The sequence below is a fragment of the Balaenoptera acutorostrata genome, chromosome 15, assembly GCF_949987535.1.
Source record: "Balaenoptera acutorostrata chromosome 15, mBalAcu1.1, whole genome shotgun sequence".
Taxonomy (NCBI): domain Eukaryota; kingdom Metazoa; phylum Chordata; class Mammalia; order Artiodactyla; family Balaenopteridae; genus Balaenoptera; species Balaenoptera acutorostrata.
This window is the reverse complement of record NC_080078.1, coordinates 63,317,497-63,344,667: the sequence shown is the minus strand read 5'-3', so window position 1 is coordinate 63,344,667 and position 27,171 is coordinate 63,317,497. Positions and strand designations below refer to the sequence as shown.

Here is a 27,171-nt window from a genome sequence, read left to right as displayed (position 1 = left end):
TCGAGAAAGGTTCAAAACTTAGTAAACGGAGAGCTACACCATGTTCTTGATTAAGAAGACTCAACACTGTAAAGATGTCAACTCTTCTCAAATTGACTTGTAGGTTTAATGAAATTTCAATAAAACTCTCAACCAGATTTTTTTTTTTTTTGGTAGAACCTGACTGTACAGGGACAAGCAATGGGCCACAAATAAGCCAAGACACTCCTGAAGAAGAACAAGATGAGAGGCTCTGCATTTTTTTTTTTTTTAAATTAAGCTCTAGTAATGAAGTGAGTAGATTAGCAGTTGCTAGGGGCTAGAGGGAGGGGAGAATAGGAAATGACTGCTAAAGGGTTTCTTTTAAGGGTAATGAAAATGTTCTGGAATTATATAATGGTGATAGTTGCATAAGTTTATGAATATACTAAAAGCCACTGAATTGTACACTTTATTTATTTATTTTTTATTTATTTATGGCTGTGTTGGGTCTTCGTTTCTGTGCGAGGGCTTTCTCTAGTTGTGGCAAGTGGGGGCCACTCTTCATCGCGGTGCGCAGGCCTCTCACTATCGCGGCCTCTCTTGTTGCGGAGCACAGGCTCCAGTCGCGCAGGCTCAGTAGTTGTGGCTCACGGGCCTAGTTGCTCCGCAGCGTGTGGGATCTTCCCAGACCAGGGCTCGAACCCGTGTCCCCTGCATTGGCAGGCAGATTCTCAACCACTGCGCCACCAGGGAAGCCCCTGAATTGTACACTTTAAACGGGTAAACTATATGGTCTGTGAGTTACATCCCAAAAAACCTGGATAAAAATTTGCTCACTAAATTTGACAGCTCTGAAAACATGGAAGAATCTAATCAAAAATTTATAAAAACCACATAAAAAACATTAAAGTGTATAGAAAGTTTATAGATCAAAAGTTAAAATTCATTTTTAGACAATGGTCCGTTATTATGTTTTAACTTTATGTGAATCCTAAAGAAAGATTAAAACTTGTAAAGCAACCTCTGTGTATGCTTGAGAAAAGGCTTTATCCTTTTTTAAAATACTTAATGTAAAAAAAGTTCTTTGAATTTGAAATCCATCTGCATTATCAGAAGCAATTTCAATATTACAGCTGTCAAAGAAAAGAGCTGTTATTTAAAAAATGAACACATTCTTGGAATACAGTTTAAAGACAAGAAATTGTCTGAGATCTCATTAATGACAAAACAGTAGATTCCACCAACCAGGAAAATTCTCATTTGTGATGTGCCCCCATATCTGCAAGCAAAGCTTCTGGCTGATGGTGACCACAGGCCCATGATCCCTCCTCTGAAACCCCTGGGTCTACATGTGTTTTAGAACTTAGGATTTCTTGAATTTTACAATGGCAATATATCATATTAACACCACCAGCAACCCATAATCAAACACAGTAATATTTTTGAATTAACATATATGTACATACCAGGTGAAATAAATAGGTTTAAAGTGTCCTTGTCAGTCTAGATCAGAGATTTGCCACCAAATGAGTTTAAGCAAGTCAGGTTTTACTGCTAAGTGAGTTAGGAGTAAATTCTGTCAGTTCTCAAAATATTTCGGATTTCCGTATTGTTAGTAAGGGGTTACTGGACCATTAAAAAAGCACATGCTTCTTGATAAAATTGTTGAAAAGATTTGGAAGTTTTATAATTCAACTTTTCTCATCACAGATATAACACGTAAAGAAAATGTAATGAAATATTTTTGAGCCCCACACAGCACCTCCAAATCACCTCCATTTTATCCATTAAAAGGTAGGGAAGTATCTCCTAGAAAAATGTCACACATTTGCATATGAAGACTACAAAAGTAAAAGGATGATTATTGCAGCAATTTTACTATTATAGTTTGTAATAATGAAAAACTGGAAAAATTGTGAAAAACCTAAATGTTCACAATAGGAGACTGGATAAATAAAAAGATATATTGATATGATGCACTATTAAACGGTAGGTAAAAGGAATAAAAAAATACATCTATATAAACAAACCACACATTTTTCATGGACACATATGAGTAAGAAGGATGCACATTAAATTGATGACAGTAGTTGGTTGCTACTGGGAAGGAACAAGGGCCATAGGCCTGGATGGCATATACAAGGGTAGGGTTTGGTGTGGAAGTCAAAGGCATTTTCCACTTTCTCTGCACAAAGGCTGCAGCTTCCATTTAAACACGGAGAAATGAACACACACAGCTCTCTGCAAACTCCTGAAGCCTCATTTAGAATGGCTGCATTTTAAAAAGTACAAATGCACAAAGAGAAAGAGGGAAGAAAAGGCAGTAGATGAGAACTATCAATAAAATTCTAGAAGATGAATAACAGGAAGACAAGAAGTGATGACTCAGCAGGGGAAAGAAAACCAAAGTCTAAGACTGCAGAGGGAAAAGCCACAAAGAGCAAGCCAGTTCTACTAAAAAACCCCCAAGGGGGCAGGGATTAAGAGGTACCAGGAACCACTGCAGACAGAGGTGAGGCATGGGAACGAAAATAGGAGAAGTGGTTGGAAGTCCGAACAAGAAGTCAGACCCCTCAGATCTCCTCTCTGTCCCCAAACAGTCAAGCAATACCCTTCCTCCAGCTCCAGAAGAAAACAGGAGATTTATATTCTGGCTGGACTAAACCAGAGAGGTTCTGGAATAGAAGACACCAGTTCAAGGAGTGGGGAGACAGTGAGGTGCCACACTCCATAAACAGAAGCATTAAGTCAAAGACCATATACAAAACGGTGACACCATTAGCTCTCTCCCCCAACTACGGCTCCCAAAGCTCCGCAAATAGTGGCAGCCCTACAGCCCCAGCCTCCTCTCCGCTACCTGGCAAGAGATGGGAGGATCTCTCCTCCTGCAAAAAGTGCCCAGCCTAAAAAAATACACCTTCAAAGTACAGATAATTGGGGGATTCCAAAAGAACATCCAGGTCCTTGCTCTACCACAGTCAACAAGCAGTGCCCACAAGCACAGAATCTGTCAGTTCTCACGGTAAATGAACTATCAACGACCACCAGATAAGTAAGCACTACTGTTATATGAAGGATAGCAACCAAAATAAACAAAGAAAAGGAGGAACTGAAAGGAAACAGAGATAATGAAGATCTCACAGCAAATGTCCTCTAAGAGATAGTCCAAAAACAAGTACAAAATGCTATTTTAAAAAAATAAAGGAACATCAGAGAACATGAGCAATGTGCTAGTAATTAAAAATAATACCCCCCCCCCCAAAAATCAGCAATAACAACTAATAGGCTATTTCTCAGAGAAGTGACTCGAAAGAAAAAGAGAACAGGCTGCTGCACCAAGAAAAGTCCCACATACAACAAACAAAAGTTCTAGAAAGAGGGCTTCCCTGGTGGCGCAGTGGTTGAGAGTCTGCCTGCCAATGCAGGGGACACGGGTTCGAGCCCTGGTCCAGGAAGATCCCACATGCCGCGGAGCAGCTGGGCCTGTGAGCCACAACTACTGAGCCTGCGCGTCTGGAGCCTGTGCTCCGCAACAAGAGAGGCCGTGATAGTGAGAGGCCCGCGCGCCGCGATGAAGAGTGGCCCCCGCTTGCCACAACTAGAGAAAGCCCTCGCACAGAAATGAAGACCCAACACAGCCATAAATAAATAAATAAATAAATAAATAAATAAATAAATAAAAAGTTCTAGAAAGAGAAAACCGAAAAAGACAGGAAGTTTTCCCAAAAATTAAAAGACCTGAGTTTCCAGGTTTAATAAGGCAAAATGCCCAGCACAATGAATGAAAAAAGACCCATTCCGCAATACCTCACCATGAAATTTGAGAATACAGGATTGAAAAAGAGATCCTAAAATCTTCTCATCAAAGAGAACACATTACATGACAAAGAAGTCAGAATGGCATCACGCGTCTCAAGATCAGTTTTAGAGAATGTAACAGGATAACATCTTCTGGAATTCTAAGTCAAACCCATAATCCAGTATGGAACACAGAACAAAGACATGTAAGGTCTCAAATAATTTACCTCCTATGCACCTGTTCTCAGGCAGCAACTGGAGAATGTGTTACATAAATAAACAACAAAAACAACACCTGCATGAGGTATAGGAAAGAGAGGTTATAACACAGGAGAAAGGTGATGAGAATTCCTAAGGTGAGAATGAAAGGAACTCCCAGGAAAACAGCTATAAGCATGTCAGACAGGGTAACCAACTTGCCCCAGGTATGTCTGGGACTTTCCTCATTTTAGCACTGAAAGTCCTGCACCCCAGGAAATTCCTCAATCCTGGGCAAACCAGGATGTTTGCCCACCCGATAAACAGTCCATACTGGGAACAGGAATAAGGACAGCAATAGGACCACCTTTAGAAAGAAGAACAAAACCATTGTGTCTGACCATATCAAGAGGACTTTTATAGCTAGTAGTAGCATTAGGCTTCATCTTTTCTCTTTGTAATCTATGTTGTTTTTTATTCCTCATCTTTATCATTTTACTTTTGAAGTAAATGAACTATAACATGGTTATAAAAGTCACAATTATCTAAAGGGTTACACTCAGAGAATCGACACTGCCCCCCTTTATCCCTTTCTTCCTCCCCCAACTCCGCAGCTTTCCAATCCATTCCTACCCATCCCCTGGTTAGGTAACCAATCTCATTAGTTTCCAGCTTATTTCTCTTGTGTTTCTTTTTACACAAATGATAATATATTCACCTAATTTCCCCTTCATCCTTAGACAAAAAAATGTCATGCTATATATAGCAAAGTGCAAAACACTTTTTTCACTTAACAATGTATCCTGGGACTTCCCCAGCAGTTCAGAGGTTAAGACTCCACGCTTCCAATGCAGGGGGTGCAGGTTTGATCTCAGGTAGAACTAAGATCCTACATGCCGTGAGGCGCAGCCAAAAAAAAAAGCATCCTGGAAATGACTCTTTCATTTTATAGATATTCTTCCTCATTCTCTTCTCAGCTGCATAATACTTCATGATGCAGACACACCGAACTTTATTTATGCAATTACCTCCCCACATGCCGGTATTTAGATGTCTTTTTAATATTTTACAAATAGAAATGCCACTGCCTTGAATAACCTTGTGAATCTGTACTTTTATATTATTGAAGGTGCATCTTCAGAACAAATTCTTGAAGTGAAAATGATGGGTCAAAAGGTAGATGTAAATGTAATTTTGTTAACAGCCAAATTCCCCTGAAAAAAAAGTTGTTCTGATTTGTGTTCCTAACAGCAAAGTATGACATGCCTGTTTTCCTACAGCCTTGAAAAGAGAAAATATACTGTGATACTTTAAAAATTTTTTGCTTTATGTATTCAAATAACACAACCACACTGAAAGGGGGGCAGGGGTGGATCTAACCCAAGTAGCAACTCCATTTTTTTTCCTTTCCTTTTTAAAATATTTATTTATTTATTTGGCTGCACTGGGTCTTAGTTGTAGCATGCGAACTCTTAGTTGCGGCATGTGTGCAGGATCTAGTTCCCTGAGCAGGGATCGAACCTGGGTCCCCTGCATTGAGAGCACGGAGTCTTAGCCACTGGACCACCAGGGAAGTCCCTCAAGTAGCCCTTTTTTTAAAAAATTAATTTATTTTATTTTATTTACTTATTTATTATTTTTTGGCTGTGTTGGGTCTTCGTTGCGGTGCGCAGGCTCCTCATTGAGGTGGCTTCTCTTGTGGAGCACGGGCTCTAGATGCGCAGGCTTCAGTAGTTGTGGCTCGCAGGCCCTAGAGCGCAGGCTCAGTAGTTGTGGCGCATGCGCTTAGTTGCTCTGCGGCATGTGGGATCTTCCCGGACGAGGGATCGAACCCGTGTCCCCTGCATTGGCAGGCGGATTCTTAACCACTGCGCCACCAGGGAAGCCCCAAGTAGCAATTCTTAAATGTAGTATTTAAACTATGTACACTTGGGCTAAAGAAATAAATGAACTATAAACAAATATTAAGCTCTAGTTAGATTTTTCATAGGAGAATAGGTTGGCAATTCTGAAAGTATTAAATGTTTATTCTAGACCTGAGCAAATAACTAGATACAAAGTAGATAAAGTAGGGAGCCAAACCTAAACATAAGAGCCAAATATATACAGCTTCTATAGAAGAAAATGTAATAAAACATTCTTTGGAAAGGAAAGATTTCTAAAAACACTAACTATATACTTTCATCAAATTTTTAAAATGGACTTACTCAAAATTGAAAATTTCTAATCAAAGCTTAATAAAAATGAAAAGGCGGGACTTCCCTGGCAGTCCAGTGGTTAGGACTTGGTGCTTTCACTGCTGTGGCCCTGGGTTTGATCCCTGGTCGGGGAACTAAGATCCCGAAAGCCACGTGGCACGGTCAAAAAAAAAAGAAAGATCTTAAAAAAAAAAAAAAATGAAAAGGCAGCCTACAGATTGGTAAAAATACCTGCAATACATATATCTGACAAAGGACTTGTATCCAGGGTATATTTTTTAAAAAATCTACAAATGGAAACCAAAATGACTATACTTCAATTTAAAAATAAAAGGGGAAGGGCTGTTATTTTCTTCCTCCCATTAGGTGTGTGTACGAGCAATGTAGGGAAAGGAGCCCCAGTGGCCAAGAGTAGGATGTTAGAGCCTGAGTGGGGAACAGAAGGTATTCACATTTGAGGGCAGCATGGTGTGGGAATGAGAGCTAAAAAAGGGTGAAATTCCCAAACAAGGAATGACAAGGGGCAGAGTATCAAAGCCCAAGTTGGGTGAGGAGGGCGCTTATGTGAGACGGCAGCCTGGTGTAGGGGATCAGAGTCTGAGCAGGTGAGGCCATCATCCATGGGGGCCAACCTAGCAGAGGGTGTTGGAATTCAAGAGGCGTCAAGAGGGCATCTTCATGAGGGAAAGGCAGCAACACTGATGGGAGAGATTAGTTATATAAGAGAGTGGGAAAATTAAACAAGTAAATATATTAAAAGATATACTAGATATATAGAGATAACAGGAAAAATAGGAGTTGGATTTCTTACTGCTGGAGAAGTGAGTTACAAATATGGAAAGGAAGGGACTTCCCTGGTGGTCCAGTGGGTAAGACTCTGTGTTCCCAATGCAGGGAGCCCGGGTTCGATACCCAGTCGGGAAACTAGATCCCGCATGCATGACGCAACTAGCAGCTCACATGCTGCAACTAAGAAGTCCTCACGCCACAACTAAAAATCCTGCATGCCTCAACGAAGATCCCTCGTATGACAACTAAGACCCAGTGCAGCCAAAATAAATAAAAATAAATAAATGCTAAAAATAATATGGAGGACTTCCCTGGTGGCGCAGTGGTTAAGAATCCGCCTGCCAATGCAGGGGACACGAGTTCGAGCCCTGGTCCGGGAAGATTCCCACATGCTGTGGAGCAACTAAGCCCATGCGCCACAACTACTGAGCTTGCGCTCTAGAGCCTGCGAGCCACAACTACTGAAGCCCGCTCGCCTAGAGCCTGTGCTCTGCAACAAGAGAAGCCACCACAATGAGAAGCCTGCACACCACAACAAAGAGTAGCCCCCGCTTGCTGGAACTAGAGAAACCCTGTGTGCAGCAACGAAGACCCAACGCAGCCAAAAATAAATAAATAGATATATTTTTTTAAATATTAAAAAAAATTTTTTTAAATATGGAAAGGCAGAAAATTAGAATGAACCCTCTGGGCTTGCATTAGAATTTGTGTTATTAGTGTAAACGTATGGTTTTCAATATATTTAGATAAAACTACACATAAATATAGATGTAAGGGCATATATGTATATAAGTGCATATATGCATATGTATGTAAATACACTCAAATATTCCTTAGCTGCTTCTCACTGAGAGGAACTGGGATCAGCAACACCCCAATAACAGCAAGCATCTCTAAAACCTAGATCTTGGCTTCTAAATGCCACTACACATTAAAAGAACCAGGGCTCTGTGGAGAAATGCTAATAATAAGGGCTAAGGCAGGGAAAGTACACAGTGAGCCTAGATCATCTTTTACCAGAAAGAAGACAGCACTCCAGGAATGATGAGAATATGTCAAAGGGACACAGAAGCCATACTGACAAAATTCCCACCAGCCAAATCAGGGGCAATTTGAACATCTAAATAAGTAATAATAACAGATTATAACACACTGAATAAAATAGAAAACCATGATTTCATACCGATATAAACAAACCAAAATTTAGAAGAATGGGATATCACAGAGCTTAAAAGCCCCTCCCACAAAATAGTTATTTAAAGGAGGAAAAAGAGGAGTTTTACAGTGATGAAGTCTGGCAGATGCTCCTTAACCAAGTGATAAAAGCAGACATCATTAGTAATAGGACAAGTAGAAATAATGAGCCAACTGACAAGATGCACTAAGAAGCATCACTTCTCTGATAATACCTGACCCAGATGCATAACTTGAATCGAATCATGAGAAAACCTAAGAAAACCCAAAATGAACAACATTTTATGAAATAACTATGAAATAATCTTCAAAAGAGTCAAGGTCATGAAAGTCAAGGAAAGATGTTGTAGAACTGTTGTAGACTGAAGGAGACCAACTCCGTATACCAACTACATACAACATGTAATTCTGCTTTTTTTTTTTTTTTTCTTTCTTGGCCGCATCGCACATCATGTGGGCTCTTAGTTCCCCCACCAGGGATCGAACCCACGCCTCCTGCATTGGAAGCACAGAGTCTTAACCACTGGACCACCAGGGAAGCCCCACAACATGTAATTCTGAACCAGATCCTTTAGGCATAAAGGATATTACAGGGACAATTAACAAAACTTAAATGGAATCGGAAGATTAGATGGCAAAAATGACTCAATGTAATTTTCTGACTTTGATACATGTATCATGGAAATGTAGCAGATGTCCTTAATTGTAACACATATACACTAAAGTACTAAGGTATTGTAACAAGGCCCTAAAATGGTTCAGGAAAAGAGGTCTTTTTTGCATTGTATTTAAGACTTTTCTGAACGTTTATCACTGTTAAAAAATAAAAATAAATTATTTTTTAAATGGGCAAAACACTTTAATAGACAATTCACATACGAAGATGATACAAATGGCCAATAAGTACATGAGAAGGTACTCATCATCATTTATCACGAGAAATATCAATTAAAACAATGAGATACGTATAAAAAAAGCAACCATGTATTTATTAAAGCTGGATAATTTTTGGCAAAATTCAATACACATTCATGATAAAAACTTCCAGCAAACCAGGAATAGAACTTCCTCAACTCAATGCAGAGCACCTACAAAATATCTATAGCTAACATCATACTAATGGTAAAAGACTGAATGCTTTCCCACTAAGATTGAGAAAATGGCAAGGATGTCCTATTCAACACAACACCTGAAATCCTAGCCAGTGAAATCAGTCAAGAAAAGGAAATAAAAGGCACACACAACAGAAAGAATATATGAAATTGGTCCTATTCACGGATAACATGATAATCTACATAGAAAATCCCAAGTAATCTAAAGGAAAAACTCCTAGAACAAGTAAGTTTATCACATTCACAGGACAGAGGTCAACATAAAAAAAAAAAAATCAGTACTATCTATATGCTAGCAATCAACAATTAGAAACCAAAGGTAAAAACACAATTCCATTTACAATAGCTTCTCCAAAAATTAAATATTAAGGTATAGATCTAACAAAACATGTATAGACTCTGTATGCTAAAAACCAAAAACTGCTGATGAAAATACCAAAAACAATCTAAGTAAATGAAAAGTCATACCATCCATAAACTGGAAGACTCAACATAGTTAAGATGTCTATTCTCCCCAAACTGATCTATTGGTTTAATGTATTTACTACTAAAATCTCAACAAAGTATTTTGCAGATATAGTTAAGACAGTTCTATATGGAAAGGCAAAGATACTATAATAGGTAAAACAATTCTGAAAAAGAATAAAGTTGGAGGAAGCACATCACCTAATTTTACAACTTGTCATATGGGCATACAACAGTAATCAAGATAACATGGTACTGACAGAGGAAAAGCCGTATAGATTAATGGAAGAGAGACCAAAAGCAGAACCTTTTAAAAATATGGCCAACTGATTTTTTACAGAGGTGTAAAAGCAATTTAAATGGTGTTGGAACAACTGGCCATCGAGAGGCAAAAAAAAAAAACCTTAACATAACCTTACACCTAATTAAAAAATTAACTCAAAATAAGTTGTAGACCTAAATGTAAAATATAAAACTTTTAGAAGAAAATATAAGGAAAAAATTTTCTATCACCTAGAGTTAGGCAAATAGCTCTTAAGACATGATGCACACAAACACAAAAACAAATCTATAAATTTTCAAAACTGATATTAGACTTCATCAAGATTCAAATCCTTTCCTCTGTAAAAGACACTCCTAAAAACATGAAAAGATAAGCCACACACTGGGAGAAAATATTTGCAAGTCACATATCCAATAAATAACTTCTAGCTAGAACACTTTACAGTCAACAATAAGAAAACAATCCAATTAGAAATTGGACAAAAGACATGAACATAAACTGCACCAAAAAAAAGATATTCAGATGGAACATAAGGGAAGATATTCAACATAATTAGCCATAAGGGAAATGCAAATCAAAGGCCATATGAGATTCTACTATGAATGGATAAAAGGAAAAATACCAACAATATCAAGTGCTAATGAGAAAGCAGAACAACTCACACATACATTGCTAGTGAGAACAAAAAATGGTACTATCAATCTGGAAAACAGTGTGGCAGTTTCCTATAGAGTTAAACACATATATAGCAGCACAGGGAGCTCAGCTCAGTGCTCTGTGATGACCTAGATGGGTGGGATGGGGCAGGGGAGGTCCAAGATGAGAAGAGGTACGTATACATATAGCTGATTCACTCCATTGTACAGCAGAAACTAACACAACATTGTAAAAAGCAATTATACTCCAATTAAAAAATAATAATAAAATAAACTGATGAGAACAGTGAAAACACACACACACACACACACACACACACACACACACACACACACACACACACACACACACACACACACACACACACACCATATGACCCGGCAATTCCACTCATAGATTTATCCCAAAGAAATAAAAATGTTTTCACACTGCAACCTGCATGCAAATTTTCACAGTAGTTGTATTTGTAACAGCCCCAAACTGGTAAGAATCCAAATGTTCTTCAGTATAAGAATGACTAAACAGGGCTTCCCTGGTGGCGCAGTGGTTGAGAATCTGCCTGCCAATGCAGGGGACACGGGTTCGAGCCCTGGTCTGGGAAGATCCCACATGCCACGGAGTAACTGGGCCCGTGAGCCAGAATTACTGAGCCTGCACGTCTGGAGCCTGTGCTCCGCAACAAGAGAGGCCACGATAGTGAGAGGCCCGCACATTGCGATGAAGAGCGGCCCCCGCTTGCCACAACTAGAGAAAGCCCTCGCACAGAAACAAAGACCCAACACAGCCATAAATTAATTAATTAATTAATTTTAAAAAAAACGATAAAGTCCAAACAAATTAAAAAAAAAAAAAGACTAAACAACCTATGATATGTCCATAAAGTGGAATACTATCAAACAGTAAAATGGAAGTGTTGATATACATAACAACTTCGATAAACCTCAGATGTTATGTTAAAGCCAATCTCAAAAGGCTTTTTGGGGCTTCCCTGGTGGCGCAGTGGTCGAGAATCTGCCTACCAATGCAGGGGACACGGGGTCAAGCCCTGGTCTGGGAAGATCCCACATGCCGCGGAGCAACTAAGCCCGTGTGCCACAACTACTGAGCCTGCGCGTCTGGAGCCTGTGCTCCGCAACAAGAGAGGCCGCGATGGTGAGAGGCTCGCGCACCGCGATGAAGAGTGGCCCCCACTTGCCGCAACTAGAGAAAGCCCTCGCACAGAAACGAAGACCCAACACAGCCATAAATAAATAAATAAATAAATGATTTAAAAAAAAAAAAAAAAAAGGCTTTTTGTATGATTCTATTCCATTCTGGAAAAGATAAAATTATACTAAGGCCATCCTAGACATCACGTATATTAGTTTTCTACTGTTGTGTAACAAACTTTCACAAACTTAGTAGTTTAAAACAACACACATTTATTATCTCAATTTTCAGGGGTGAGGAATCTGGGCATGGTTTAGCTGGGTTCTCTGCTCAGGGGCTCATAATTTTCAAATCAAGGTGTCAACCAAGCTGCTTTCTTTTCTGGAGCTCAGTGTCCTTTTCCAAGATCATGTGGTTATTGGCAGAAAATTTCTTGTGGTGTAGAGTTAAGGTCACCTTCTTGCTGGCTGTCATCTGGATCTTTCACTCAGCTCCTAGGGACCTCTGCAGTTCTTGCCATGTGGTCCTCTCACAATACAGCAGCTTACTTCTCCCATCTCTGACCTCCAGGTCCTCTTCTAAAGGGCTTCCCTGATTGGGTCAGGCCAACTCAAGATAATAGTTCTTTGAGGTAACTGACTAGAGATCTTAAATACATCTGTAAACTCTCTTCACCTCTGCCATATCCTATTGGTCAGAAGCCAATTGCAAATCTCACTCCCATGCCCAAGAAAGAGATTATAGAAAGGCATGAATTATTAGGATCTTTTTTTTTTTTGCCATGCCGTGCAGCATGCAGGATCTTAGTTCCCCCACCAGGGCTCGAACCCGCTCCCCCTGCAGTGGAAGCACAGAGACTTAACCACTGGACCACCAGAGAAGTCCTAGGATCATTTTATTCTTTATTTTTTTTTAAGATTTATTGATTGATTGATTGATTAATTGATTGATTGCTATGTTGGGTCTTCGTTTCTGTGCTAGGGCTTTCTCTAGTTGCAGCAAGTGGGGGCCACTCTTCATCGCGGTGCACGGGCCTCTCACTATCGTGGCCTCTCTTGTTGCGGAGCACAGGCTCCAGATGCGCAGGCTCAGTAGTTGTGGCTCACGGGCCTAGTTGCTCCACAGCATGTGGGATCTTCCCAGACCAGGGCTCGAACCCGTGTCCCCTGCATTAGCAGGCAGATTCTCAACCACTGCGCCACCAGGGAAGCCCCCTAGGATCATTTTAGAATTCTGCCTAACATATCCAGTCTCCAGCCATCCCTCCAGCTGACCATGGATACATGAAAGACCAAGCCCAGATAATCGGATAATCTGAACCAGACCAAACCAGAAACACAGCCCATTCAACCAATTCTCCCAAGGAACTGAGTTAAAGCACCACATTTGGGGATGATTTGTTACACAGCAAAGCTAACTGATACAAAATGCTAAAATATTTAACCATACAGAATAATCAGGAGGTGCTCAAGGATTAGGCAGAGATGTGTCTATCGATGGGGCCAGTAATTGCCAAAATAAAATGTACATACACACATATTTTTAACATCTTTTTTGGCCACACCACGCAGCTTGTGGGATCCTAGTTCCCCAAACAGGGACTGAACCCATGCCCTCAACAGTGAAAGCACAGAGTCCTAACCACTGGACCACCAGGGAATTCCCCACACATATTTTTAATCCAAAGACAGAACAAGAAATTAAGCTTTACCCATGTAGTATATGGAATGACACAGCTGCCCTTTCTCAATTCCTACATCACTCCTACATCATATTCAGTATTCTGTAATTCTTTTCAGCATGTTTCATATGCATAGTTAGGCAGATTAACAGACTTTACTATCTAATTTTAACCAGGCTTACTAACATTACCATAAGGAAAAGGCAGTTTTGAGGTAATACTATTAATGCAAGTACAAGGGACACTAAGAAAACAGAAGAGCTGACAATTTTATAGCAAGTATAGAAACTCTTCATCAGGTATGATACACGATAAAGTCAACAATGAGCAAATCATGCCCAAAAAGATGTTAGCCCAAACATTCAAAATGAGATAAGACTAGTTGAAACATACCTTCTGCCATTTAATAATTTCACTGTAATGTTAACTATTTATTTTCAAAATATAGTGTAATTTTAAAATACTTTAAAATTTGTTTTAGGGTGTATTTCACAATGGACATATTATAAAAGAACATATGCTTACGTCTAATAGTACATATATATGATATATAAATAAACAAATATATACATACACACAGTGAGGATGTGAACTCAGTATATTTTTTTTATTACCATTGGGGAAATAATTTAAAAAAATGTGAATCCCACTGCTGTAGGCACTGAAAAGCAGTGCAGTGGCATTATCAGAGTTGTACTTTAGAATCATTCCGACAGCAACTGGAACACCACATTAGAGATGGTAAGGGTCTGAAAACTAGAGCACTAATTAAGAGACGAATGCAATAGTTAGGCCAGGGGTAATTACTGCCTGAGTAAGAATATTAGAACTGTAAGGAAAAAGACAGTTATGAGCATGAAGGAAGAATGAATGAAAAGAACACGTATAGGCTATTTTTGTAAAAGAAAGAAAAGGAAATCAGAAAACATTTATCTGTGTATCTTTATAAAAATAAACACAGGAAGGATAAACTCCACCTAACACAGCTTAAAAGCAAGACCCAAAAGGATACATTTCCAAGTAACTTTACCTGCATTTCAGAACAAAGCTCAAAAATATTAACATGGGGACTACCCTGGTGGAGCAGTGATTAAGAATCCACCTGCCAATGCAGGGGTCACGGGTTTGAGACCTGGTCCAGGAAGATTCCACATGCCGCAGAGCAACTAAGCCCATGCGCCACAACTACTGAGCCTGTGCTCTAGAGCCCATGAGTCACAACTACTGAAGCCCGTGCACCTAGAGCCCATGTTTCACAACAAGAGAATCCACCGCAATGAGAAGCCCGTGCACCGCAAGGAAGAGTAGTCCCCACTCACCACAACTAGAGAAAGCCTGTGCGCATCAACGAAGACCCAATGCAGCCAAAAATAAATAAAACTTAAAAATATATATTAACATGAATACAAAAATATCCAGGACCCAAAGTTAAATTCACGTCTGGTATCTAATAAAAAAATTATTAAGAATGCAAACCAGAGAAATTTAACCCATAATGACAAGAAAAATAAATAGAAACAGACCCAAAAATGACAAATGGTAGGACTACTGAAGACTCTACAAAAAGTTATTACAAGCAAACCTTGGAGATACTGTGAGTTTGGGTTCAGTTCCAGACCACTGCAATAAAGTGATTATCACAATAAAGCAAATCACACCAAGTTTTTGGTTTCCCAATGCATGTAAGTTATGTTTACACTACACTGTAGTCTATTAAGTGCATGATAGCATTATATCTAAAAAAACAATGTGCATACCTTAATTTAAAAAAGCTTTATTGGACTTCCCTTGTGGCACAGTGGTTAACAATCCGCCTACCAATGCAGGGGGACATGGGTTCGATCCCCGGTCCAGGAGGATCCCGCATGCCTCAGAGCAACTGAGCCCATGTGCCACAGCTGCTGAGCCTGCAGTCTGGAGCCCGCAAGCCACAACTGCTGAGCCCGCATGCGACAACTGCTGAGGCCCGCACGCCTGGAGCCCATGCTCCACAATGGGAGGGGGCCATTGTGGTGAGAGGCTCACGCACCGCAGCGGGGAGTGGCCCCCGCTTGCTGCCACTAGAGAGGGCCCGCACACAGCAGTGAAGACCCGGCTCAGCCAAAAATAATTAATTTAAGAAAATTGTTAAAAAATAAATAAATAAAAATTAAAAAGCTTTACTGCTAAAAAATGCTAACCATCACCTAAGCCTTCATCGAGTCATGATCTTTTTGCTGGTGGAGGGTCTCACCTCAATGCTGATGGCTACTGACGGGTCAGGATGGTGGCTGCTGAAGACTGGGGTGGCCGTTGCAATTTCTTAAAATAAGACAATAAAATAAAATATGCCACATCGAATGACTCTTTCATGAATAATTTCTCCATAGCAGGTAATGCTATTTGACAGCATTTTACCCACAGTAGAACTTCTTTCAAAACTGGAGTCGATCCTCTCAAACCCTGCCACTGCTTTATCAACGAAGTTTATGTAATATTCTGAATCCTTTGTTGTCATTTAACAATCCTCACGGCATCTTTTCCGGGAGTAGACTCCACCTCAAGAAACCACTTTCTCTGTTCATCCACAAGAAGCAACTCTTCATCTGTTCCACTTTTATCATGAGACTGAAGCAAGTCAGTCCCATCTTCAGGCTCCACTTGTAATTCTGTCTTGCTATTTCCACCACGTCTGCAGTTACTTCCTCCTCTAGAATCTTGAACCCTTCAAACTCATTCATGAGGGTTGGAATCAACTTCTTCCAAACTCCTGTTAATGTCGATATTTTGACCTCTTCCCATGAATCACGAATGTTCTTGATGGCATCTAGAATGGTGGGTCCTTTCCAGAACGTTTGCAACTTACTTTGCCAGGATCCATTAGGGGAGTAACTATCTATGGCAGCTATAGCCTTATAAAATGTAATCCTTAAATAATAAGATTTGAAAGTTGAAATGACTCCTTCATCCATGGCTACAGAATGGATGTTGGGTTAGCGGGCATGAAAACACTAATCATGTTCTACAACTCCATCAGACCTCTTGGGTGACCAGGTGCATTGTCAATAAGCAGTAATATTTTGAAAGGAATCTTTTTTTCTGAGCAGTAGGTCTCAACAGTGGATTTAAAGTATTCAGTAAACCATGTTATAAACAGATGTGCTGTCATCCAGGCTTTGTTGTTCCATTTCTAGAGCACAGGCAGAGTAGATTTAGCATAAGTTTTTAGGGTCCCAGGATTTTTGGAATGATAAATGAGCACTGGTTTCAACTTAAAATCACTAGCTGCATTAGCCCCTAACAAGAGAGCTTGTCCTTTGAAGCTGGGTTTTGACTTTTCCTTTCTAGCTATGTAAGTCCTAGTTGGCGTCCTCTTCCAATCAAAGGTTGTTCTGTCTACACTGAAAATCTGTTGTTTAGTGTAGCCACCTTCATTACTTATCTTAGCTAGATCTTCTGGATAACTTGCTACAGGTTCTACATCAGCACTTGCTGCTTTACCTTGCACTGTTATGTTACAGAGATGGGCTTCTCTTCTTAAACATCATCAACCAACCTCTGCTAGCTTCAGACTTCTCTTCTGCAGCTTCCTCACCTCTCTCAGCCTTCACAGAATTACAGAGAGTTGGGCTTTGCTCTGGCTAAGGCTTTGGCTTAAAGGAAAGTTGCGGCTAGTCTGATCTTCTATCCAGACCACTCAGACTTTCTTCACATCAGCAATAGGCTGTTTTGCTTTCTTATCATTCTTGTGTTCACTGAGGTAGCAATTTCAAATTCCTTCAAGAACTTTTCTTTTACATTCACAACTTGGCTAATTATTTGGCACAAGAGGTCTAGTTTTTGGGCTATCTTGGGCTTTGACGTGCCTTTCTCACTAAGCTTAATCATTTTTAGCTTTTGACTTAAAATGAGAAACATGAGACTCTTTCTTTCACTTGAACACTTAGAGGCCATTGCAGGATTACTAACTGGCCTAATTTCAATATTGTAATGTCTCAGGGAATAGGGAGACCCAAGGAGAAGGAAAGAGATGGGGGAACAGCTAGTCAGTGGAACAGTAGAACACACACAACACTTATCAATTAAGTTTGCTGTCTTATATGGGCACAGTTCATGGCACCCCAAAACAATTAAAATAGTGATATCAAAGATCACTGATCACTACAACAAATATAATAACAGCAATGAGAAAGTTTAAAATATTGTGAGAATTACCAAAATGTGACACAGAGACATGATGTGAGCAAATGCTGTTGGAAAAATGATGCCAACAGACTTGCTTGATGCAGGGTTGTCATAAACCTTCAATTTGTTTAAAAAAAAGAAAAGCAACTTCTGCAAAGGACAATAAAGCAAAGCGCAAGGTATGCCTGTATAACTGTATTTCATGTGTTGAACGCTGAGCACATTAAGCAGAGACATGTAAGACATAAACAACACCCAAAGAGACCTAACACTACAGAAAAAAAGATCAGTGACCATGAAGATGTACCAACAGAAACTACCCAGAACAAAGAAAAGTAAAAAGACTGGAAAAAATATGAATAGCACATCAATAAGTTTTGGAACAACCTCAAGTGGCCAAACATATATGTAATTATAGTCCCGAAAGGGGGAGGGGAGATGTAAGAGAAAAATATTTGAAGAAATGATGGCAGAATATTTATCAAATTTGATCCGAGAAACATAACAAAACTCAGGCAACAAGAAACATGAAACAAACCACATTAAGGCACATCATAATGAAACTGCTGAAAAGCAGTGATGAAAAGAAAATCTTGGGAATTCCCTGGTGGTCCAGTGGTTAGGACTCCATGCTTTCACTGCTGTGGGCCCGGGTTCAAGCCCTGGTCAGAGAACTAAGATCCCCGCTAGCTGCACCACACAGTCAGAAAAAAAATGAAATAAAAAACAGAAATCTTAAAATTAACAAAAAGGAGGAGAAAAGATACATGACTTACTTAGGAACAAAGATTACAGTAACAGCAGACATCTGATCAAGAATAATACAAGCCAGAAACAGTGGAGCAAGATCTTTAAAGTACAGAAAGAAAAAAATTATCAACCTAGAATTCTGTACCAAGTGAAAATATCCTTTAGGAAAGAAGGAGAAATAATTTTTCAGACACACAAATGCTTTAAAATACCATCACCAGCAGACCAGCACTACAAGAAATATTAACGAAAGTCATTCTGGCAGAATGAAAATAATACCAGATAGACAATGAAGAGTACTAGACATGGAAAACATGTAGGTAAAAATAAGACTTTTTCTTATTTTTTAAATCTCTCAAAAAGATTCTCAAAAAGACTTTTTAAATGAAAAAGAATACCAATGTACTGTGGAGTTTATAACATCTGTGGAAGTGAAGTGTATGACAACAGCAGCACAAAGACTGGGGGGTGGTGGTGAGTGAAAGTATACTGCTATAAGGTTCTTAAATACAGGTAAAGTGGTAATAATACTACTTGAAGGCAAACTGTGATGTTAAATATCTATACAGTAAGTACTAATGTAACCACTAAAACAAAATTTAAAAGTTCAGGGACTTCCCTGGTGGTACAGTGGTTAAGAATCCGCCTGCCAAAGCAGGGGACACAGGTTCGATCCTTGATCCGGGAAGATCCCACATGCCTCGGAGCAACTAAGCCCATGTGCCACAGCTACTGAGCCTGCGCTCTAGAGCCCTCGAGCCACAACTACTGAATCCTGCGAGCCTAGAGCCCATGCTCTGCAACGAGAAGCCCGCACACCACAACGAAGAGCAGCCCCCATTCGCCGCAACTAGAGAGAGCCCACGTGCAGCAACAAAGACCCAATGCAGCCAAAAATAAATAAATTTTTTTTTAAAAAGTTCAACTAAGAGACAAAGGGGAATTTAAAATATATATTTTTAAAATTCGTAATGAAAAGAAGGCAGAAAAAGAAGAAAAAAAGGAACCAAGAATAGATGGGACAAACAGAAAACAACTAACAAGATGGTAGATTTAAACTCTAATGTCAGTAATCACACTAAATGTAAATGGTCTACACACCCCAACAAAAGGGCAGAGAATAACAAACTGGATAAAAGCAAGACACAATTATATGATGCCTGCAAAAACAAACAAACCAAAATACCCACCTGAAATACAAAGACACAGGCTATACTACCCAAAGTAATCTACAGAGTCAATGCAATCCCTATCAAATCACCAATGGCATTTTTCACAGAACTAGAACAAAAAATCTTAAAATCTGTATGGAGACACAAAAGACCCCGAACAGCCAAAGCAATCTTGAGGAACAAAAATGGAGCTAGCGGAATCAGGCTCCCTGACTTCAGACCATACCACAAAGCTACAGTAATCAAGATAGTATGGTACTGGCACAAAAACAGAAATACAGATCAATGGAACAGGATAGAAAACCAGAGATAAACCCACGCACCTCCTTTCTCACCGAATCTATGACAGCGGAGATCAGAATATACAGTGGAGCAAAGATAGCCTCTTCAATAAGTGGTGCCAGGAAAACATGTAAAAGAATGAAATCAAAACACTCCCTAACACCATACACAAAAATAAACTCAAAATGGATTAAAGACCTAAATGTAAGGCCAGACACTATAAAACTCTTAGAGGAAAACATAGGCAGAACACTTTTTGACATAAATCACAGCAAGATCTTTTTTGACCGACCTCCTAGAGTAATAAGAATAAAAACAAAAATAAACAAATGGGACCTAATGAAACTTAAAAGCTTTTGCACAGCAAAGGAAACCATAAACAAGACCAAAAGACAACCCTCAGAATGGGAGAAAATATTTGCAAACAAAGCAACTGACAAAGGATTAATCTCCAAAATATACAAACAGCTCATGCAGCTCAATATCAAAAAAGCAAACAACCCAATCCAAAAAATGGGCAGAAGACCTAAATAGACATTTCTCCAAAGAAGACATAAAGATGGCCAACAAACACATGGAAAGATGCTCCACATCACTAATTATTAGAGAAATGCAAATGAAAACTACAATGAGGTATCACCTCACACCGGTCAAAATGGCCATCATCAAAAAATCTACAAACAATAAATGTTGGAGAGGGTGTGGAGAAAAGGGAACTCTCATGCATTGTTGGTGGGAATGTAAATTGATACAGCCACTATGGAGAACAGTATGGAGATTCCTTAAAAATCTAAAAATAGAACTACCGTCTGACCCAGCGACCCACTACTGGGCATATACCCAGAGAAAACCATAATTCAAAAAGACACATGCACCCCAACGTTCACTGCAGCACTATTTAAAATAGCCAGGACACGGAAGCAACCTATATGTCCATGAACAGAGGAATGGATAAAGAAGATGTGGTACATATATACAATGGAATATTACTCAGCCATAAAAAAGAACAAAATTGGGTCATATGTAGAGACATGTATGGACCTAGAGACTGTCACAGAGTGAAGTAAGTCAGAAAGAGAAAAACAAATATCACACATTAACTCATATACGTAGAATCTAAAAAAAATGGTGTAGATCATCTTCTTTACAAAGCAGAAATAGAGACACAGATGTAGAGAACAAACATATGGATACCAAGGGGGAAGGGAGGGATGGGATGAATTGAGAGATTGGGATTGACAATATATACACTATTGATACTATGTATAAAATAGATAACTAATGAGAACCTACTGTATAGCACAGGGAACTCTAATCAATGCTCTGTGGTGACCTAAATGAGAAGGAAATTCAAAAAAGAGGGGACATATGTATATGTATAGCTGATTCACTTTGCTGTACAGTATAAACTAACACAATATTGTAAAGCAACCATACTCCAATTAAAAAAAAAGAGAAACAAACAAAATATATGTATTTAATTATTCCTATTACCTCTCCAAAAAAACTTTTAAGTGGTATAACTTTTTATATCCAAATAGTTTCTGGTTTTCTAACTGTATTATTTGTTCTACAATAAATTATTGTCTAACTATAAAAAAAAAAGGAAAAAATATATACTGTGCAAATACTAATCAAAAGAAAGCAGGACTGGCTATATTATTATGAGATAAAGTAGATTCTGGGGCAAAGAACATTAGCAGGGATAAAGATGATCATTTCAAAATGACAGAGGAGTCAGTTATCAAGAGAAACCTAAATGTTTCTGTACCTTTTAAAGTGAATTTTTAAATACATGAAGTAAAAACTGATAAAACTAAAAGAAACACACAAATCCACAATTAGAGATTTCAACATCCCCTCCCTATAGTTATAACTGCTAGAAAAAGTTGATAGAAAATCAGTAAGAATATATGTAGATTTGAAAAATGCTATCCACCAACAAGCTAGTCAACATTTACAGAACACACCACCTCACAACAGCAGAATACACACTGTTTTCAAGTACACATGGAACATTTACCCAGACAGACTGTATTCTGGGCCAAAAAACAAGCCTCAATAAATTTAAAAGGGTTCAAATCATATAAGGTATTTCTCTTATCATAACAGAATTACATTAAAAATCAAAAACAGAAAGATCTCTGGATATTCCCCAAATATACAGAAACTAAATATCAACTTCCAAATAACCAAAAATTTAAAGAAGCAACAGAAAAATTAGAAAGATATTTTGAACTGAATAAAAACAAAAACATCCAATTTTGTTGTATAGATTAAATGCTTAACTTAGAAAAGAGGAAAGGTCTCAAATAAATACCTCAGCTTCCCTCATGAGAAAAATGGGAAGGAGAAGGGAGCAAATTAAACCCAAATCAAGTGTAAGAAAGAAAATAATAAAAACAAGAGCAGAGATTGAAGAAACAGAAAACAGAAAAACAACAGAGTCAAAGAAACCAAAACCTGATTTTTGAGATAATTACTAAAACTGATGAAACACCAGCCAGACTAATAAGGTTAAGACAGAAAACACAAATTACCAATATCAGGAAGAGATCAGTGACATTATTACAGATTCTACAAATATTAAAAGGATAATAAAGAAATATTATGAATATCCTTATGAAAATAATTTTGACAATTTGGATGAAATGGACACAAACTACTAAAACTCACCCAGGAAGAAACAGATAACCTTAACAGCTCTGTATCTACAGAAGAAATTGAATTTATAATTAAAAATCTCCAAGTTCAGATGGCTCCATAGGTGAATTCTATTTAAAGAAGAAATAATACCAATTCTATAAAAACTCTTTCAGAAAAATCTAAAAGGAAAAGATAGTTCCCAACTGCTATAGTCTGAATGTGTCCCCCGCACCCCCTTCCAAATTCAAACGCTGGAATCCTTATGCCCAACGTGATAGTGTCAGAAGGTGGGACTTTGAGTGGTGATTAGGTCATGAGGTGGATTATTAGTGGCCTCATGAATGGGGTTAGCACTCTTATAAAAGAGATCCCACAGAGCTCCCTAGCCCTTTCAACCATGTGAGGGTACAATAAGAACTCTGCAGCTCGGGGTATTTCCCAGTGGTTAAGACTCTGTGCTTCCAGTGCAGTGGGGCACAGGTTCAATCCCTGGTTGGAGAACTAAGATCCCGCAAGCTGTGTGGCATGGCCAAAAAGAAAAAAAAAAAAAGAAAAAAAGAAGAAGTCTGCAACTCAGAAGAGGGCCCTCACCCTACCATGCTGGCACCCTGGTCTTCTAGCTTCTGAAACGGTGAGAAATAAATTTCTGTTGTTTATAAACTACCCAGTCTGTGGTATTTTGTTATAACAACCCAAACAAACTAAGGCACTAATTCATTCTGTAAGAACAGCACTACTCTCACGTGAAAAGAAAACTACAGTCCAATACACTTCATGAACATAGATGCAAATATTTCCATTGCTAACAAATATTAAATGTTAACAATAGATGACTCTGGGTATATGGAATAAGGATGTTTTTGTTCTATTTATTTTATCCTTGCAACTTTTCTGTGAGTTGAGAATTATTTCCAAATAAAAAGTTTTTTTTAAAAGTAACAACACATGAAAATACTGTTAGCCCAGTTCCTGGAACAAATTAAGAGCTCAATAAATGCTGACTATAATATAATCACCTAATTCAACCCCTCATATTATATTTTTTATTTTTTTATACATTTATTTGTTTTATTTTTGGCTGCATTGGGCCTTCGTTGCTGTGTGCGGGCTTTCTCTAGTTGCGGCGAGCGGGGGCTACTCTTTGTTGCGCTGCACAGGTTTCTCATTGCGGTGGCTTCTCTTGTTGCGGAGCACAGGCTCTAGGCACGCGGGCTTCAGTAGTTGTGGCACGTGGGCTCAGTCGTTGTGGCTCGCGGGCTCTAGAGCGCAGGCTCAGTAGTTGTGGCGCACAGGCTTAGTTGCTCCGCAGCATGTGGGATCTTCCCGGACCAGGAATTGAAGCTGTGTCCCCTGCATTGGCAGGCGGGTTCTTAACCACTGTGCCACCAGGGAAGTTCCCAACCCTCATATTATAGACGATGAAACTGAGGCTCAAAGAATATAAGTAATTTATCCAAAGTCATCCTATTAGTTAATGACTAAAAGTCCAGTCTCTAGGATCAGCCTTTCCCCTACTCCCTGACCACCACAGACACAATTTCCTAATGACTCACTAACTTGTTTAAAACAGAACAAAAACGGGAAATACATTTCTGGTTCTTTTCCTAGTTATGTCCTAATATGCCTAAAGGAAAAATATCCCCACCACACACAAACAGCCACAAACAGGACATTTTGTGGAACTTCACCAAAAGTTTAAGATGAGAAAGGAGGATAAGAATGTGAGATCTTGGTCTGAGCTAAAGACAAGATAAACAGACTGATCAGAGAGGAATATTAGGAGAGATAATGAGAGACTGTGATCTAGAATATATACCTTGATTCTGTCATGGTAAGAGAAAAGACAGGATTACTATGAGAAAGTGGTAACGTGATCTAGCAGCTGACTGCATGTAGAAGAAGAAAAAGAAGTCAGGAGTAACTCAGGTTTTGAGTCTGGGTTACTGAGAAGACAGTGAGGGTGTAGACAGAAACAGGAAACATAACAGGAAGGATGACTTGGGATGTCAGTAAGAGGACACGAGATGAAGAGAAAGGTGAATCTGTGATACCGGTGGAATCTTTGCATGGAAATGTCCTTCTGGGTGTGCAGATCTGGAGTTCTTGAATTACAGACAGAAACCTGGGCATCTGCCCATTCAGCTGTGATAGCTGGAGATTAGATCACTAGGGACTTCCCTTGCAGATCAGTGTTAAGACTCCGTGCTTCTATTGCAGGGAGCGTGGGTTCGATCCCTGGTCGGGGAACTAAGATCCCACATGCCGCGTGGTATGGAGTAGATCACTAAAAGAAAAGTTGAGGTCTATCCCAAGATATACCTAAATTCAGAAAACAACACTGGGCCACTGCAGCAATTCTTTCCCATAAGAACGGCTGATGAGAAAGAACTGTGCTACAACACAAGGCAATCAAAAGCACTCTGATCAAACTATAAAGAGCCCATTAATGATGTCAACTGATATATCCTTGCAGTCTGACACAGTGCTTTCTGTGAGCGAGGTGAAACAATCTCAGTGACACCACAGCTGCATCACTAGTAGCACCATTCTGACAGAACCCAGAAACTTCTATGTTTTATTGAGTTACACCTGTTTTACAGGATGTAACTGCAAGTGAGCAAATGTGTCACGGATCTTCCAGTGAATATGGCAGACAGGCCTGACACAGCAACACTCATTTCCCAATCCAAATACACAGAAAAACTGTGCAAAATATAACACATACACAAAGGCAAGCCCAAAAGCAAGAAAGGGAAATTCCCTGATGCTAGAAACAAGCTACAAGGCCAAATAACTCATAGGGCTACTAAAACCAGACACAGGGCTTAGGGCTTGGGACAGGTGTTTTAATGCCTGAAAGAAACTAAGAGACAAGAAATTGAAAATGAGTCAAATGCATAAAATACCAAAAGCCGCGAAAGAACTACACAGGAATAATATGAACTCCCATTTCCAGTCCATGAAAAAGAAGTATGCCATATGCCAGAAGTCAAGAGGTGAAAAAGTCACCTCTGAGAAAATGAAACCCCATTATCACAAGTATGAGTTCCAAAAATCACTGTACCCAAGCAGTCCAGGAACGCCAAGCCAAGAAAGTACCCTAACCACAGGAATCACACTACAGACACCTGCCAGGTTCAGCAGAAGCTCCAAACTCTTACAGGGACACCTCCACAACTTGACTCACATAAAAAAACAAATCCCACAGATGCTAAACCTATAAGTCAAAATTAAAAACTATATAAAGAAATGAGCCCTCAAAGACAGGAAGGATTTTCAGCAGACACAACAAACAGACAAACTCAGGCCTCCAGATCTAAGTAAAGTAGAATAAAGAGGCTTTTAAATAATTATTTTAAAAATGTACAGAAAGAAAATTAGAAAGAAAAACCACAAGACAAGAACAGGATAGAATGAGAATACACAAATTTCAAAAAGAATCAGGTAAAAAATCTAGAAATAAAAATGTGACTATAAAGCTGAATGCTCAGTCAAAACTAAAGAATTAGTAAACTGTATTCTTGATCTGAAATAATCTCAGAATGTAGCACAAAAAGATAGCGATGGAAAGTATGGAAGACAGAATGAGAAGTTTTAACATGGTGAAATACCAATAAATATCAACAACGGAAGAGGAAGCAAGAGATTATATTCAAAGACATACTGACCAAAATTGAACACATGAGTTTTCAGATTGCCAGGGTAATTTACTCAAATATACACTATAGCAAAACTGCAGAACAATAAAGACAAGCAAAAGGTAGTAAAAGCAACCAAAAGAAAAGAATGATTATAAACTAGCAACGGACACCAGGCTTCTCAAATGCAACAATGGATGCCAGAAAACAAGGGAATGACATCTTCCTATGAGGGAAAATAACAGTTAACTACAAATCATTACACAAGTAAAACGCCATCTAAGAGTAAAAACAAAGAGGCCTTAAGATACAGAAAGGTAGTTTATTACTTACAGATCCAAACTGGAAGTGCTAGATAAATGATGTACATTAATACAAAAGAAAGGAAACAGAGAATGAAGGAATGGGATGCAAGAAGCAATGGTAAACCAATAAATTTGGAATATCTCAACATAAATACTAACTTTTAAACATTTTTTAATGCCTGTCTTTGAGAGAGCTAAAAGTAAGGTGGAACTAGAGAAGAGCATGGGAGAGATGAAACACTGAGAATTAAAACACTTGAAAATGCAATTATCGTTCATGAGGAAAGATAGATATTGTTTAGGCTGTAAGTATTCATGGTGAAAAACGTAAAGGTACCCTATATGATGGAAAGAGAATAAATAACTTCCAAGCCAGCAGAGGGTAAAAAAGAGGAATTTTAAAAGCGAGTCACGCTACAACATGGATGAACCCTGAAGACATTATGCTAAGTGAAATAAGCCAGTCACAAAAGGATAAATACTGTATGATTCCACTTATATGAGGTACTAGAGTAGTCAAAGTCATAGAGACAGAAAGTAGATAGAATACTAATACAGAACATAGACAAGTAAAAAAATATATACTGTTAAAGCACAGCTTAAACACTTAAAAAACTGACCATAATATTAAGCCAGAAGTCTCAACAGAATCCAAAACACACATACCACTTCTTTGACACTGATTTAATAAAATGGATACAATGGGAGGTGGGAAACACAATAAATATA

At 38.8% G+C, this 27,171-nt stretch overlaps 1 protein-coding gene across 2 annotated transcripts in view; it reads right to left on the bottom strand.

Annotated features, from left to right (window-relative positions):
- Positions 1-27,171, bottom strand: part of ASXL1 (ASXL transcriptional regulator 1) — a 69,263-nt gene that overhangs the window by 17,269 nt on the left and 24,823 nt on the right. The window lies entirely within an intron of this gene.